This window comes from Rhinopithecus roxellana, chromosome 13, assembly GCF_007565055.1.
Source record: "Rhinopithecus roxellana isolate Shanxi Qingling chromosome 13, ASM756505v1, whole genome shotgun sequence".
NCBI classification, from domain to species: domain Eukaryota; kingdom Metazoa; phylum Chordata; class Mammalia; order Primates; family Cercopithecidae; genus Rhinopithecus; species Rhinopithecus roxellana.
The window spans coordinates 37,681,221-37,696,905 of record NC_044561.1 but is presented as its reverse complement, the minus strand read 5'-3'; positions in this window follow the sequence as shown (position 1 = coordinate 37,696,905).

Sequence of the window (15,685 nt, the reverse complement as noted above, 5' to 3'; positions counted from 1 at the left end):
CAGTAAATGCCAGTGGTTCCACTTTTGAAACTTTTGAAAATGGTACAACCCAATTATTTCTACGAGATCTCCAAGAAAATATCTAACAATGGCTTATCTAAAATTCTGTAACAAGAAAATATTAACCTGTAACAGAATGTAGATTAGAGACAATAAAATGATGAATAAATTTGGGGGGCAAAAAGATGGGACAGTGAAATTCAGAGTAGAACTGTAAGAAGCCCAAAATTATTTCCATCCCTAATGTAATTGAAATCTCTCTCAACCTGGTAGTGTAACCGATTCCTGGAAAAGGAGGTAAATTTCACTGTAACATTGAAACTTGCTGAACTGAAACACTTCGCTTCCATCACACTTTGAAATCATCATCCTAGACTTGAACTTTTGGGAAAAGTCGAATAAAATAAAAAACTGAGTCACTAGCGTGATAGCTCAATGCCAGGAAACGATGAACTCTTCAGAAAAATGGGACAGTGATATCAGTTTGCAATGGATCACTAGGTTTTGCTCAGGGTGGCAAGTTTTTGTGCATTAGCCTGTAAGCAAGATGCTTCTTGCATGAAATATGAGACCAGAGCACTAACAATATTATAAACAAACCTATGCAATTAAGGCCTAGTGCATGACTGGAAGCAGAGATAAGCTAATAAGATTATAAAGCAGCTAAATAGATCCTGAAGCCATACAATGACATCATGAAATTTTAGAAGATACAGCTGGCTTCCCATGATATTTTTGCAGTTGAAAATATGTAGCATCTGGTGCTTCACTTATCATTCTTTGCTGAAGTAGTCATCATCTTAAGTTTCTTTTTATCATGTAGATATGTTAGGTTTAAAAATAATGTTTAAAAAATTGATAGCCCACTCCATCCCATTTCAAGTACAAAAATAAGTAAAAATTAGTTACTGTTACCAAAACAAATTGTTTATAAGAATGGGCAGTGCCCTGCATCTTTGTACTCCTAATTAGCTTTTTATTCTTGATGCACAATTAACCCAGAAAATGACTGTCTCTTATCAAGTATGGAATATTCAGTCATTCATTCCTGCATGTTTTCAGTATTGGGAGATAATGCGGTATACAGGTTAAGAGTTATGGCACTGCATGTAGGTTTCTTTGGTTCAAATCCTAATGTTGTCACCTACTAACTATGTAACTCAGAACAAATTATTTACTCTCTCAAGGTCCAGTTTACTTATCTATCAAATAGGAATAAGAGTACTATTAAATGACACAATAACTGTTAAGTATTTTGTACCATGTTGACATACGTAAGCCCCAAGTAAATGCTATTTATTGTTAATCACTCATTTAAATATTTACTGAAGCCTATATGGGTAGTTGTAACTGTGCTGATCACTGAGAATACTTGGTCAAAAGGAGAGAAATCGTCTCTTAACAATGAACTCATGTGTAAGGATATTCACTTACATTTTACTTGTTTGATAGCAATCTGCTAGAGTCCCTGATCCTCAACTGAGAAGATTCCTGGGAAGCTATTTTCCTAGAATCCAGTGTTAGGGATGAGGAAGGATTTATCCAGAGAAATAAATATTAGATGATAAAGTTTAGTAATAAAGAATACATCCTAAAAACACACAGTTGCTGTTACTGTCAAAAATTTAATTCTACCTGGTGACAGTGCTGTGGGAAGAGGCATGGGAATGTATTTTAACATCTGAGTCTACTCCTCACGGAAGGACCCAGGCCAACATTGCTGACTATTCCTCTGGCTTCACATCTATTGCATCTTTTCTGCTTGTTCACCCCCTGCCACTGTTATGGCTGCTAGCAGTGTGTCCTCTGCTGTCGCCCATGCTCCTCCTGTCATGGGTCAGCACCTCAAATGCCGCCTCTACTGACGCTGCCTCTTTAACTGCCCCCAGATTTGTCAAAAGTCCCTGCCTTCCAGGACCTTACAGTCCAACTGAGTAAAGGGCATCTGGAAATGTGACCATATTCAAGCCTGGATGAAATACTAACAAAGAAGTATAAGAAACATATTATACAGGAAGAAAAGTTTTATGTAGAGAGTGGTATTTGGCCTGACTCTCCAGGTAGATAAGAATATTTTTATAGACAAAGAATAAAAGGAAGCCCTTTTTGAGCTATGGTAATGGAATAAAAGACTAAAAAGGTCATTACTTTGCTCTTCTTTTAATAGTACTAAAACTCAAAACTAATGAAGGGTTGCAACATAATGACCTAGACACATATGTCTCCTGAAAGGGCATTTCAGGTCAGTTCTTCCAAGTGTACATGGACAACTAAGACTTTGGTTTTGCAGGATGCAAGACAAAGCTGAAGGTATATTTTTTTGTATGTGTGTATGTCCACTAGTTACTTGCCTAATTGCCTATGAGTGGTAAATGTTAACACAGAGTACATTATGTGTGTAGAGTGCAGGAGTGCTCTGTGTGCATGTGTTTGTATGTATTGTATACATATATTTGCAAACACACACATACATAAAATTTAAAACGGTAATTTAGAAACAAGAACCAATCTGAATTTGAAAACAATCTAATTTCTATAAAACAATAGTATGTAGTGATAAGTTATTTCTATTTTCAACTGATTTTACCTGCTGGATTTATTTTGTTTCACATGCCAGCAATATTATGTTTCACATGAATTCCCATAGGCTAATCAAAAAGCATTTCTACAGTTTTTGTACCTTAATTACTAACTCTGTTTTTGGTGACTTGACTAATACCACTAATCCTCATTCCTCACCTGAGCCTTATGGCCATAGTGCCTTTGATTCAAAAGAGATACAGAAATGAGACATGATGAAATGAGACAGTTCAGGCTCATGGTATTTAGATACGTCAATGAGAAACCTTTAATGCCATCACAATAACGTTTCTTATCTCTCTTCACCAGAGGAGAACACAACCGAGCATGAGAAATGCATATGTCCAGGTTTTAACAAAGAGCCCATTACCATATTAGACTTAGCTGTGCTCAGTTAACTCGGAAGCCTCAGAATACAGACAAATGATCCAATGAGTGCGCTTTATTGCCAAATGTTGTCCAAATTAAAGAGATTATTTTAGCAAATGTTTCATTAGTGTTTGACTTAACAGACAAACCACTATTTTCCCTGTGAGCATGTTTTAATCAAAATGGAGAAGGCAACAGATGCTGTTTGATAATTTTCCAATCTATACTAAAATTTCTCCCACCATCAAATATATTTCAAGTTCTTTTAAAGGTGATATTAAGAATGTTTATGCCCAAATTATATAGCTCAGTTCACTTCAGAGCTTTCTTGCTATTTTATGTCAATTCTCTTTCACATATCTTTCAAACAGGATTAAATTATACATGCTTTAAGCATACAATGCATTGAAATAATGAGAGTCAGCCTGGCTTCCTGAAAAGATTAATTAAGTGCATCAGCTCTTTCCTGGGTAGAAAGAAGCTGTAAATTTGATTCTTTGATGCAGGATTGAGCTACTCCCCCCAAAATTAGCTGGAAAAAGTGTTGGTCACAGGTAGGGCTGTCCTGAAATTAGAATATCTTGTTCACATTATATAATTAAAGAAATTTTAAAAAGTCTGATTGGCAAAAAATGACTCCTTTGTCTTATGAAGCGTCTCAAATCCCTAATCTTCAATTCGCTCTGTGTGAATTTTCTAAGGACTCTTTTGAAGAGTCTAACAGAGTAACTTGCCAATTGAATAGAAAGGATTCGTGAATTTGAACCATTAGTACATCTGTGTATCTGGAAGACAGCAGGCTTCCAAAAGAACGAATAAAATCAAGGGTTTTCATATTTGTTCAAGAAATGTAACACTTGTGGAAAATTTTTTATAATATCTTGAAATGTTGACATGGTAAACTAAAAATGATCATGTTTTGTGTAAATTCAATATCATATGAAACAAGATTCTAGTATCATCAAATGATAGCAGAAACTAGGACTAAACAAAAATATGGAAAAAAATGTGATTTAGAAGACTATTTGATAGTTGAATTTTTCCTGCAAATTGAGAAAAGATGACTGTTACTTGATTTAAAAACAGAAAATCTTGGAACGACAGTATTTTGGGGGGCATAGTTTGTGAACTGTTGAATTAAATTTTTCAATCAGCAAGGATAAGTGACAGGTCGAGAGACTGAGAGTTACGGTGTAGGTTTGTGAATATCTAAGAACTACGATGGGAAACAGCCTAAATTGGGGTGCTCCAAGGGTGCAATCAGTTACTGCGCAGTACTTATATGGCAAAAATAGCATGAATTGGTGGAAAAAACCTTGGATTATAAATAAAATACCCCAGTACTATCAAGCATAGCACCAAATCTACTATTCGTTATCTTTGTGTCTTTGGAAGCAGATTACTTAAATTGGGGGACATCCAGTACTTTGTTCGCAAAATAAGAATCAATGACTACCTAACTTGTCTTACATGTGATAATGCTACAGAAACATAAGGTCTGCACTAATACTTTGGAAGTTATCAAGCAGTGTCATATCTCTTTAATTCTATGTCATATGCCATTGATTCATCATTTGATATTTTAACATCTCGGAAATGGGAACGTGTCTTTGTGTCCCTGTCTGTGGGTGTCATTTGCTAGTGCATTTACATCAAAGCCTGTACAATGGAGAGCAGCAGCTTGGAAAAATATTTACAGACGTAGTAGCCGAGCACTCTTTTGAGGCATGCTGCATCAACAACACTGCTTGATGGCACAAAAGAGTAAACTGTGTTTTGTTAAAAATAAACATTGATGATGAAGTCAAAAAGTGATTCTTGCGGGACAAACTCAGTGTGAACATGTTTAGGAATATCTTAAAGAATGTGATTCACTTATATTGTCCTTTTATTTATACATGTGAGTGATAGAGGATTAAAAATCTATGTATAAATAAGTGTAAAAGGGCTCTTTCAATAGGTATAAAATTAGAATTCTATGTCATAAGCAAGCGTTGTGCCTTTATTTGGTTGGTTACAATCTTCTTTCTTAACAGTACATGAAACAATTGATGATGCATTAGAGGAAAAAGATTTGGTCCCTAAATATACAATGTTATTATGCAGTTACTGGGCATTGCACTAAAAGTGGGTTAGAGAAAGGGCATATATTGGTACCAAAGGTATGGTTGTCACATTTCACAACATTATTTAAGAATGGCCTTGATACCAAGGAAGAGACCATGGAAGTGACAATCACCACCACTACTAGAGACACCTGAAAATTTATCATGTTCATGAAAGCTATGCTATTAGAAAACGATTTTTCAATGCCTGTGAAAAGGGAAAGAAAATTACAAGGAGAAAGAAAAATAAAACAATTTTACCACATGTGAGGGAATCTGAATTTGCTTTCAATTGACAAAATACAGTTTTAGTTCTATATATTGACATGTTGAGAATCAATGAAACTTCCTAAAAGGGAAATAATACCTGTAAAATATGATTTGATAGTAAGATGTTATAGTAAGTATATAAATGCGAATCAGTGATGACCATAAGAAAAAAGCACACTAATAAATTCATCATTCACGATCTAGTTCAAAAATCATTTCTTTGAAGAAAGGAACCTTCCCTTCAATCCCCCATGTATGAACCAATGCCTCCTTTCTCTATAACACTCATCTTTATGCCTGTATTAAAAAGTACATCACATAGGGCCGGGCGCGGTGGCTCAAGCCTGTAATCCCAGCACTTTGGGAGGCCGAGACGGGCGGATCACAAGGTCAGGAGATCAAGACCATCCTGGCTAACCCGGTGAAACCCCGTCTCTACTTAAAAATACAAAAAACTAGCCGTGCGACGTGGCGGGCGCCTGTAGTCCCAGCTACTCGGGAGGCTGAGGCAGGAGAAAAGCGTAAACCCGGGAGGAGGAGCTTGCAGTGAGCTGAGATCCGGCCACTGCACTCCAGCCTGGGTGACAGAGCAAGACTCCGTCTCAAAAAAAAAAAAAAAAGTACATCACAGTAAATACTAGCTGTCTCCTGTGGTGCCTCAAATAATGTATCCATGGTTTGTTCATTTGGCATCAAGAGAACTTGATACACTGTGCCACAGGGTACTTGTAGGCACGAGCAAATAATTAGTGAAAGAATGAATATGTTTAATGTATTTTGTATATAAGAATCACAAGCATTAATTTGCAAGCAGACAGTTTGTAAATAAGATTAATGATGCTGTTACAATATTACAAGTCTTAATTTATGTAGTGTAAAAGACAATAACTGTATTAGAGTCATTAGTTTATTGATCTACCACACTCGTCGTACCCTGCTAGTTTTACCAGCCCTATTCACAGCCTTGGAAATGTCAGTCCTTTGAATTAAGTGAACTTGTCCTCACCTCCATTCAGTGTAACTGACAAGGGCTGGACATCGGACCATAAGAGAAGTAGTCCATTGGCTGGCCAAAAGCCAATCAAATTTTCTCTTTGGAGAGTTGGACTAATAGGGTCTGAGTAAGTGGAGTAAAAAGGCATATTATTGGTGGAGCGCCAGGATGAAGCGCTATGGTCTCTTGAGTATTGATGGGACAGTACTTCCTTGGATTTTATGAATTAGAAGTTCCTTTTCTCTCAAGTTAATTGGCATAAGTCGCTCTTCCTTATAACCAAAAGTGTCTTATCCACTTATCCAAGAGTAAGCACATTTTTTTTGTATCCCAACGAAATCAATATATGATATACTGGTTAACAGTGTTAACCAACTTTCCAAGAGGAATACAGTGAAATACAATTAATGCAAAATTTACCCAAATTTAATGATCCTTGGGTGAGTTATTGTTCATTTTACAATCTACAATACTTCCTGTGCTTCAGAAACTTGGGTTTTGCTGTCTACTGGATATTTGACCTTTCCTGCTCCCTTAATTTCATGTCACTTTTAGCTCCAACTGATATTTTTCTCTCACCACTGAACAGTTGTGATCCTCAGGCATAATTACCGCCACACTTCACTGTTCACTGTTGCCCCACAACCATGTTCCACTCCTGTGTCTTCACCAGGGAAGGACTTGGAACAAAGACGTGCACCTTACTATGAAAAATTGTGGAGATGAACTGAGCAGTTATTGATTTATCTGCTTATGGAGATATATATCAAACATTTCTGGAATCCTGTTAGTGGCTTTAAAATAGACAGGTAGGCCAAACAAACTACAGCAGCAATAATGCTACTATGGCTTAGGTATGGTTTAAGTTTGTCCCTATCAAAACTCATGTTGAAATTTGATCTCTAGGCTGGGCAAGGTGGTTCATGCTTATAATCTCAGCACTTTGGGAGGCTAAGGTGGGCAGAGCGCTTGAGCCCAGGAGTTCAAGACCAGCCTGGGCAATGTAGCAAAACCTCATCTCTACAAAAAATACAAAAAAATTAGCTGGGTGTGGTGGCATGTGCCTGTATCTTAGCTACTTGTGGGGCTGAGGTGAGAGGATTGCCTGAGGCCCAGAAGTCGAGGCTTCAGTGAAGTGTGTGCCATTGCACTCCATCCTGGGTGACAAAGTGAGACCCTGTCTCAAAAAAAAAAAAAAAAAAGGAAGGAAGGAAGGAGGGAAGGAGAGAAACAAAGAGAGAGAGGAAAGAAAGAAGGAGAGAGAGAAGGAAAGAAAGAGAGGAAGAAAGAAAGAAAGAAAGAGGCCGGGCGCGGTGGCTCAAGCCTGTAATCCCAGCACTTTGGGAGGCCGAGACGGGCGGATCACGAGGTCAGGAGATCGAGACCATCCTGGCTAACACGGTGAAACCCCGTCTCTACTAAAAAAAAATACAAAAACTAGCCGGGCGAAGTGGCGGGCGCCTGTAGTCCCAGCTACTCGGGAGGCTGAGGCAGGAGAATGGCGTAAACTCGGGAGGCGGAGCTTGCAGTGAGCTGAGATCTGGCCACTGCACTCCAGTCCGGGCGACAGAGCGAGACTCCGCCTCAAAAAAAAAAAAAAAAAAAAAAAAAAAAAAAAAAAAAAGAAAGAAAGAAAGAGAGGAAGAAAGAAAGAAAGAAAGAAAGAGAGAACGAAAGAAAGAAAGAAAGAAAGAAAGAGAAAGAAAGAAAGAGAGAAAGAGAGAAAGAGAGAAAGAGAGAAAGAGAGAAAGGGAGAAAGGGAGAAAGGGAGAAAGGGAGAAAGAAAGAGAAAGGAGAAATCTGATCCCCAGTGTAGTGGTGCTGGGAAGTGGGTCCTAATTGGAGATGTTTGGCTCATGGCGGCAGGTCCCTCTTGAATGGCTTGGTGCCATTATTTTGGCAGTGAGTTTTCCCTCTGATAGGACTGGATTAGTCCTCCTGGGAATGAATTAGTCCCCAGGAGAGCGCTTTGTTATAAATGTCAGAAGCTCCTCAGGTTTTGTCTCGTCATACGTTTTTGCTTTTCCTTCTGCCATGTAAAGATGCAGCATGAAAGCCCTCTCCAGAAGCCAGGGCCATGCCCTTAAACTTCCCAGCCTACAGAGCTGTGAGCTAAATAAACACCTTTTTTCTTTTTAATAAATTACCCAGCCTCAGGTATTCCGTTATAGCAACACAAAACTGACTAATACAAGCACTAAACCCAAGAAGAATCCTACAGAGAAAAGGAAACATAGTAAGTCAATGTAATTCATGCTATTTATTAATTTTACTATATATGTTATCATGATTTTCCTCAAATATTAGTATGTCAGTTAAAATATAATGAAAACCCAGAAATAAACCTTTGGCCACTGTGCCAGATACTGCAGAATGACACACCATAAATACTACCCTAATCTCTTCCTAGTATACTTTCCAGGTTACTGGAAGACTGAATGTGACATTTCTCAGACTCAGGTGAAGCTAAGGTTTCACATGTGACCTGGTCTTCACCAACCAAATGCACCTACATAAGACATGGAAGCCAGATAGGAACATTGCAAGGCACAATCTATAGGGCTGTTTGGCAAGTAAAGTGGTTGGTTGAAGTGTGTGGTTCTTCGGTAGAGTTTTAATGACGGTTCTAGTATTTAGTCTGTATCCTTATTGGTTCAAAGTGGCAGATGGTAGGTGACTGGAATTTCCACACGGCAGTCCCTTTATGCAACTGAATATTTCTTTCATGTATTATCAAGCCTGGTTTCTGGGTCCTTGAAGAAATGTTGTAAACTATTTTGCTATAAAAAAAAAAATTTCTGCCTAACCTAGCAAGAGTAAATTTTGTTTCTGTAACCAGGAACCATGGCCAATTGGTACCAGAAATGTTATGCTGCATGGTACAAGTACCACTGATTTAGCAGAAAGATTTGGGCTGTGTGTGCTAGGACTCTGTTTTTAATGTGGTAGCAAACTATTTGGTTAAGCTGCCAACTGCTTACGTTGAAAAGCAGACTCTTTGCTGACTGAGGCCATAGTGTTAAGGGAAATAAAAGATGCATTCATACTGTTTGTAGGTGGTGGTATAGTTTTGCTATTTTCAGCAAAGTCTTCTGAGTTAGGTGAACTCAGACTAGAATCAAACATTCTGAAAACAGAGGTGGAAGGAAGCAAAGATTTGCTAAGGGAGACATTCTCTGACGATACTTGCTAACAACTCTGATGAAGAGTCCAGTGATGTGGGCCTTGCAGTGTTGAAAAAGTCATCTACTCTGCACTTGAAATTGAGGAAGTTTTAAGCTGTGGCCATGAAACTGCAGGCTTAGCAGGAGGTAAGACTTGTGCTTTGTCATAAAGCAGCAGTGATATTGTTAGCAAGAGGTGATAAATTGTATTGCCTCCCCACCTAAGCCTATTATTTCAGATGATCTCAAGGCAGACACCATTAATTTAAGGGCCAGGGGGATGAGCAGAGTACAGAGCCCAGTAAATAAAAACTGAGAATCTGCAGCCTTGAAAACCATGTCTGGGCCAGACTTTTGGCTATGGTAACCTGTACATGGAAGGGAATGGAAACAAATCAAGCCTTCTAAGTGTCTGAAGAAATTAACATCCCAAAGAAACCCCCAACTTGGTCTGCAATAATCTCATTGTTAAAACTTTAAAATAACCCCTGTGCTGAAATATTTCAAAATTCAAGAGGACTCTAAGAAGGACAGCCTCCCCTGTATCTGTCTCAGATACATTTGTTGAGGAAAACTGTCAAATGTGAACCTTCCAAAGGCAGATCCAGGAACAGCAGAGGGCAAAGCACTAGAGAGAACATTCGGGAGAAAGAATCAGAGGCTACCAGGTTGGTCAATCAAGGAACTTCCTGTATTGCCAAGAAAAGGAGTCCTGGCTATTCCTGCTTAGTAGGTTTTGATAATTACTATGGAATGGTGACCAATGCGAGTTCCTCATTCTTCCTTTTCCAAATGGACAGACTTATTGCAGTGATCCTGATCCTTCTTCACGGTTGAAAATATAAGTGTGCCATGGCTGAAAGCACGTCTGTTTACCAGCCTTCAAGGGGCCTCATCGGACCTTCCTGGGGAGTGCTGCATGTCACCCAGAATTCTTAAGCAACAGATTTGATGCAGTAACCAGAAGACGCGTAAGTCTTGTTCCCTTGAGGGAGGCAGTGAGCCTGTTCAGTGTGTGGAAACAAGGACATGCAAGTTGGTTTAGGAAATCGAAGAGGCAGACCACAGGCAAAAATGTGAATTGCCTGCTGTGGTGTTTTTAAAACCTGTTCACAAATTATTTGCTACTCATCCCTTCAAGATGACTTTCCTCTTGAGTGTGGAATGAACTTAGTGACTCACTTCTAATTAATAGAATAAAATGGAAGTAACCATATGTGAATTAGGAGACCGGGTCAGAAAGGACACTCTGGCTCCACCACTGTCGCCCTTTCTTGGACAGCTTGCTCCAGTGGAAGTTAGCTGCCACATCATGAGGATACTCAAGCAGCCTGAGGAGAGGCCCATGTGGCAGGGATCCGAGGCCTCCTGCCAACAGCCATGTGAGAGTGCCTTCGTGCAATTCGATCCTTCAGACCTAGGCAAGCCATTCGCATGACCGCAGGCCCTGCCAATACCCTGACTGCAGCCACAGGAGAGACCTTGTGTCAGAACCATCCAGCTAGGCTGTTCCTGCATTCTTTACCCCCAGAAACTGTGAGATAAGAAGTGTTTCTTGTTTTAAGCCACTAAATTTTGAAGTGGTTTGCTATGCATCAACAAGGAGTAACAATTGAGTGTTCCAATGACTCTACATACTCACCAAAGCTGGTTTCCTCTTTTTTTCCTTTTGTAGCCATTTGTCTTGAGTGTGAAGTAGCATCACACTGTGGTTTTGATTTGCACTTCCCTGATGGCTAATCCTATGGAGTATCTTTTCATGTGTTCAATGTACATCTTCTTTGGAGAAATGTCTACTCATATACTTTGCTCATTTTAAAAACCGGTTATTTGCCTTTTTATTATTGAGTTGTAAGAGTTTTTTATGTAGTCTACCTATGGGTCCTTACCTGATATATGATTTGCAAATATATTCTCCTATTCTATGGGTTATCTTTTCATTTTCTTGATGGTATTCATTGAAACACACAAGATTTTAAGTTTGACTTCAGTCCAATATATCTATTTTGTTACTCATGCTTTCAGTGTCATAACTAAGAAGGTTTTGCCTAACAGAGGTCACGAGGATTTACTGTAATATATTCTTCTAAGAGTTTAACAGTTTAGTTCTTACATTAAGTCTATGTTTCATTTTGAGTCAATTTTTGTATATGATGTGAAGGAGCTCAATTTCATTCTTCTGCATGTAGACACCCTAGTACCATTTGTTGAAAAGATGATTCTTTCCACCACGGGATTGAGTGAAATCGTGTGTGTGTGTGTGTGTGTGTGTGTGTGTGGGCGCGCTCAACTTCTTTGTGAAAAGAAAAGCTACATGAGATTTTTATGTTTCTTAAACTTCTCTAAAACAGACAGGTCAGTGTCTATGTCTTCTTTTGAGAGTCAAGCAATTATACAAATAGTAAGCTTACATCATGCTTTCTTTATATCTTTCTTCCCTTCAGAACCCTGAATAATTTGGAAAAATACATGTGTATTGCACTTTTCTTTAGTTGAAGTCTGTCTAAATATATCTCTAAAAATAATAGGATCATGTTTTTACTGAATTGATTCATAATATGGTCCTATGTTTGTGAAATCCCTTAAAGGAAACTTTCATATGCATTTACGACAGGACTGCCTAATGAGAGCTGCTACGCCATTTCCACATAAAAGGATAGGTTTCATGTAATATTTACTCTCAATCACTTAGACATATCAAACTGACACATCATTAAAACTGACAGATTTTCCTTGCTTCATTGAGACTTCTTGGCTTTTCTAACCCCCTAACTATACTAGACATTTTCTTGTTTTGAGAAGGAATGAGATGGCATAAACCACATATGCATTTCATTAAATTATCTGCCTTTTTCTTGCACACGTTTGGCTACTTGTACACAATCATTCTCAGACTTTTTTTTTAAAAGATACAGTTTTCAAGATTCATTTAGTGTAGAAAATGAGCACTGTGGATTTGCCAGTCTTTGGCACTCGAATTCCAATGAAACCAAAAGGGCTCCAATCTCACTGGGGAAAGCTGCACAGTAACCTGCAGACAGGGTGTCTAAGCATCTTCACGTTAGCTCTTTAGACCTTTCTTGGTACTCAGGTAGCTGCAGCAAATCCTTACTGCAGCTTCAGGTAGGCGACTGCCTCAAACAAAGGCCGGGGTGGTTTTTGTCATCTACAAGTAACTAGGCATAAAATAATTAGACAGCAAAACTCTGGACTTCTACAGCTAGGAAGATGCTTGGCAGTAACTGCATAGAAGAGGTAGTTTCATATTGTAGAGAGAATTTTTTTAAAGCTTAGTCAACCCCAAATCTATAGCATTTTATTTCTGCCATAAAAACAGTTTACATTTACAGTCCACCACCACAGTTAATAGAGATAGAAATAGTTGTAACAACAGCATCATTAATGAAGACACAGTACATAAAACTCAGACTTTGCTGATTATCTAATGGGTGTAAATGTCTAAGCACAAGAAGGTGGTCTTTATAACCTAACATAATTCAACACTAATAATTGGCATAAATAAACTCTTAGAGTTAACACGATTTAGATTTTCCTCTTAAGAAAATTTTCTTAAACTATATTATTAAATATTTCCTACGTTCTCTGGAGCTGCACTACCCGATATAGTAGTTGTTAGCCACATGTGGCTGTTGAGCCCCGGAATATGACTAATCCAAATGGAGATGTGCTATAAATGTAAAAGACACACTGGATTTTGAAGACTATAAAAGATTGTAAAATATCTAATTAATGATCTTGTATGTTGTATGGACATTGAAATGGTAATTTTTGATGTATTGGGTTGAAGTGCATTATTATGATTAATTTTACCTGTTCCTCTGTACTTTTTGAATGTATCCACCAGAAAACTTAATATTCCATATGTGGCTCACATTTGTGGTTCACTTTGTTTTTATTGGTCAGTGCTGCTCCAGAGGCTAAGGGACTGTGGCTAATAAGGTAACTGCATTGGGGTTCCATTTGTCTGTGATCTATGATGTTACACATATTTCCCCCCTCAAGTGTCATAGTTCACTCCATAGTATAAATACGGGCTCAATACTTCTGAATGCCTATTTTTGTTTTCTCATACCTCTCTACTGTTAAGCAGTCTACGTCCTCTCCTGAGAACCCCTTTTCCCACTTTGCCTACATGGCTAATCCTTTTAACCTTTTAATGGCCAATGGAAGCATTATTTTCTCTGCAAAATGTTCTCTGAACTCCCTTACCTCAAGCCAGGATCCCAAGAGAAAGATACATTCTGTCCTCTGGGGTATGACAGTATGTTGGCCAATATCTACTGAATGTCTATTGCTTGCTGGGCACAGGGATAGGTAGCTAGAAGTCCCCAAATGTCAATGAGAGGGATATGGACCCTGTGCCTGTACTGCTTGCATTCTACAGTGGGATACAGAGAAGCAAATACCCACTCACAAAATGGTTTTGAAAAATGCTATACAGGAGAGATTTAGAGAATACACCAAAGGCATACCCCTCCCAGACTACATCTTTGTGGCAGATAGGTATACTGAGACTGAACTATAAGCATGTGGTCCCACAGGAACCCTGGACGTAAAACAATAATTAGGTGTTTAAGTATATAAACCGAACAGCATTGTTTTCACATCACAAATGATTCAAATGAGATTTGACTTCAAAGTACAAATTACCAAACAGGCATTCTTATATTATATATAATGCCCTAGTATCCTTGCAATGACTCTGTTAGCCAGGAAATTTAGATATTGATTTATTTTAAAAAACAAAGAACAACAACAAACAAAATAGTCTCCACATAATTAGCATGATTAAGTGAAAATGAATTCCACAAGAGGTGTGCAATTTACTTAACACTCATGCCACTATCAAAAGAGTTCAGGATTTCAGTGACTGGATTTTTGTGGGGTTGAGAAAACAGAATAATAATAAGTGAACAGCTTTGGGAAGTCATCTAGCATATAGCAGTGGACTTTTTAACACCAGTGTTGGAGGGCTGGAAAATTCTTGGCTTGTTGGGCAATCTCCGTGGTTCAAAACCTGGTTAAGAAGTAAGAGGAATGCATTTAAAAGATAGATTTGAGTAGTCCAAATATCTTTCCAAAGTCTATGCACTAAGGGTGTGTGTGCCCTACTCCTTGGTGAGCCATTAGTCCCTTACCCAGAACCTATTAAGTTTACTTTAGACAGAATTGTGACAAGTGAGGCTATCTGGATTCCCAGTCCGCACTAGATTGGAAGTTACCAATCCGAAGATGAGGAGAATGTTAGTGACAGCTGTGCTAGTAACAGTAAGGACAACAGATTGTCAGTAAGTGAAGGGGGAGAGAGAGAAATTACAAAAGGCAGAGATAATCATTAAGTCATAGCATCCTAGAGTCCTTCGGTGTAGCGACTGATAGCTTTTGTACCTCCTGGGAGAATCCCTAACACCTAGGAAGAATATAGAATAGGAACTGGATATATTTCCTGAATCCACTACAACCTACTACAATAATTACTTTTAATAAAATTGACATTGAATTGTCAAGAAAATGCTAAATGATGTTCAATAAACCGCTTAAAAGAAACATTTGCAATACATTGTAGAAAAATCTTTGTATTATGGTTAAAAATAATTTTCGTAAAAAAAGTTTGACCCCCACTAAGGGGCCAAGCTCCAATTACGCTGGTCATCATTGAATTGAAACGGTTTGCTTTGTATCAATTCTGAATAAATGATGCACTAAAGAACAGCAGCCTTTACTAATTTGCCTACAGCAGATTTTGAATTGTGGTATATGCAAAAATATGGTATTATATGAGGTTTAACTATATAAAATGGCAACAGATTGCATAGTTCAATCACTAGGGTGATGTAAAATAATTGTTTTAAAATGTACCATTGTCACTAAGGAAAACATCGGTACCATGTGCCCGGCACTGTGCTAGGTGCTAAATTTATTAAGCATTAATTTGAAAAATTGCTTTCACTTTCAAGACTGTGACAGTATTCTAAAACTCTCATTCATATTTTTAAAGGTTAAGTGAAATTTGCAGTACACAATACAGTCATTACATAACAGGCATAGAATACAGTTTCATGAGTTGGATAGTTTTTGTTTTTTAAGCACATTAGCAACTCCATTTCCAAATGCTATCACATTCTTCAGGATATGAAAACCTACATGTACGAATGGAGTGCCTCATCGGCTCATTGGTCTTA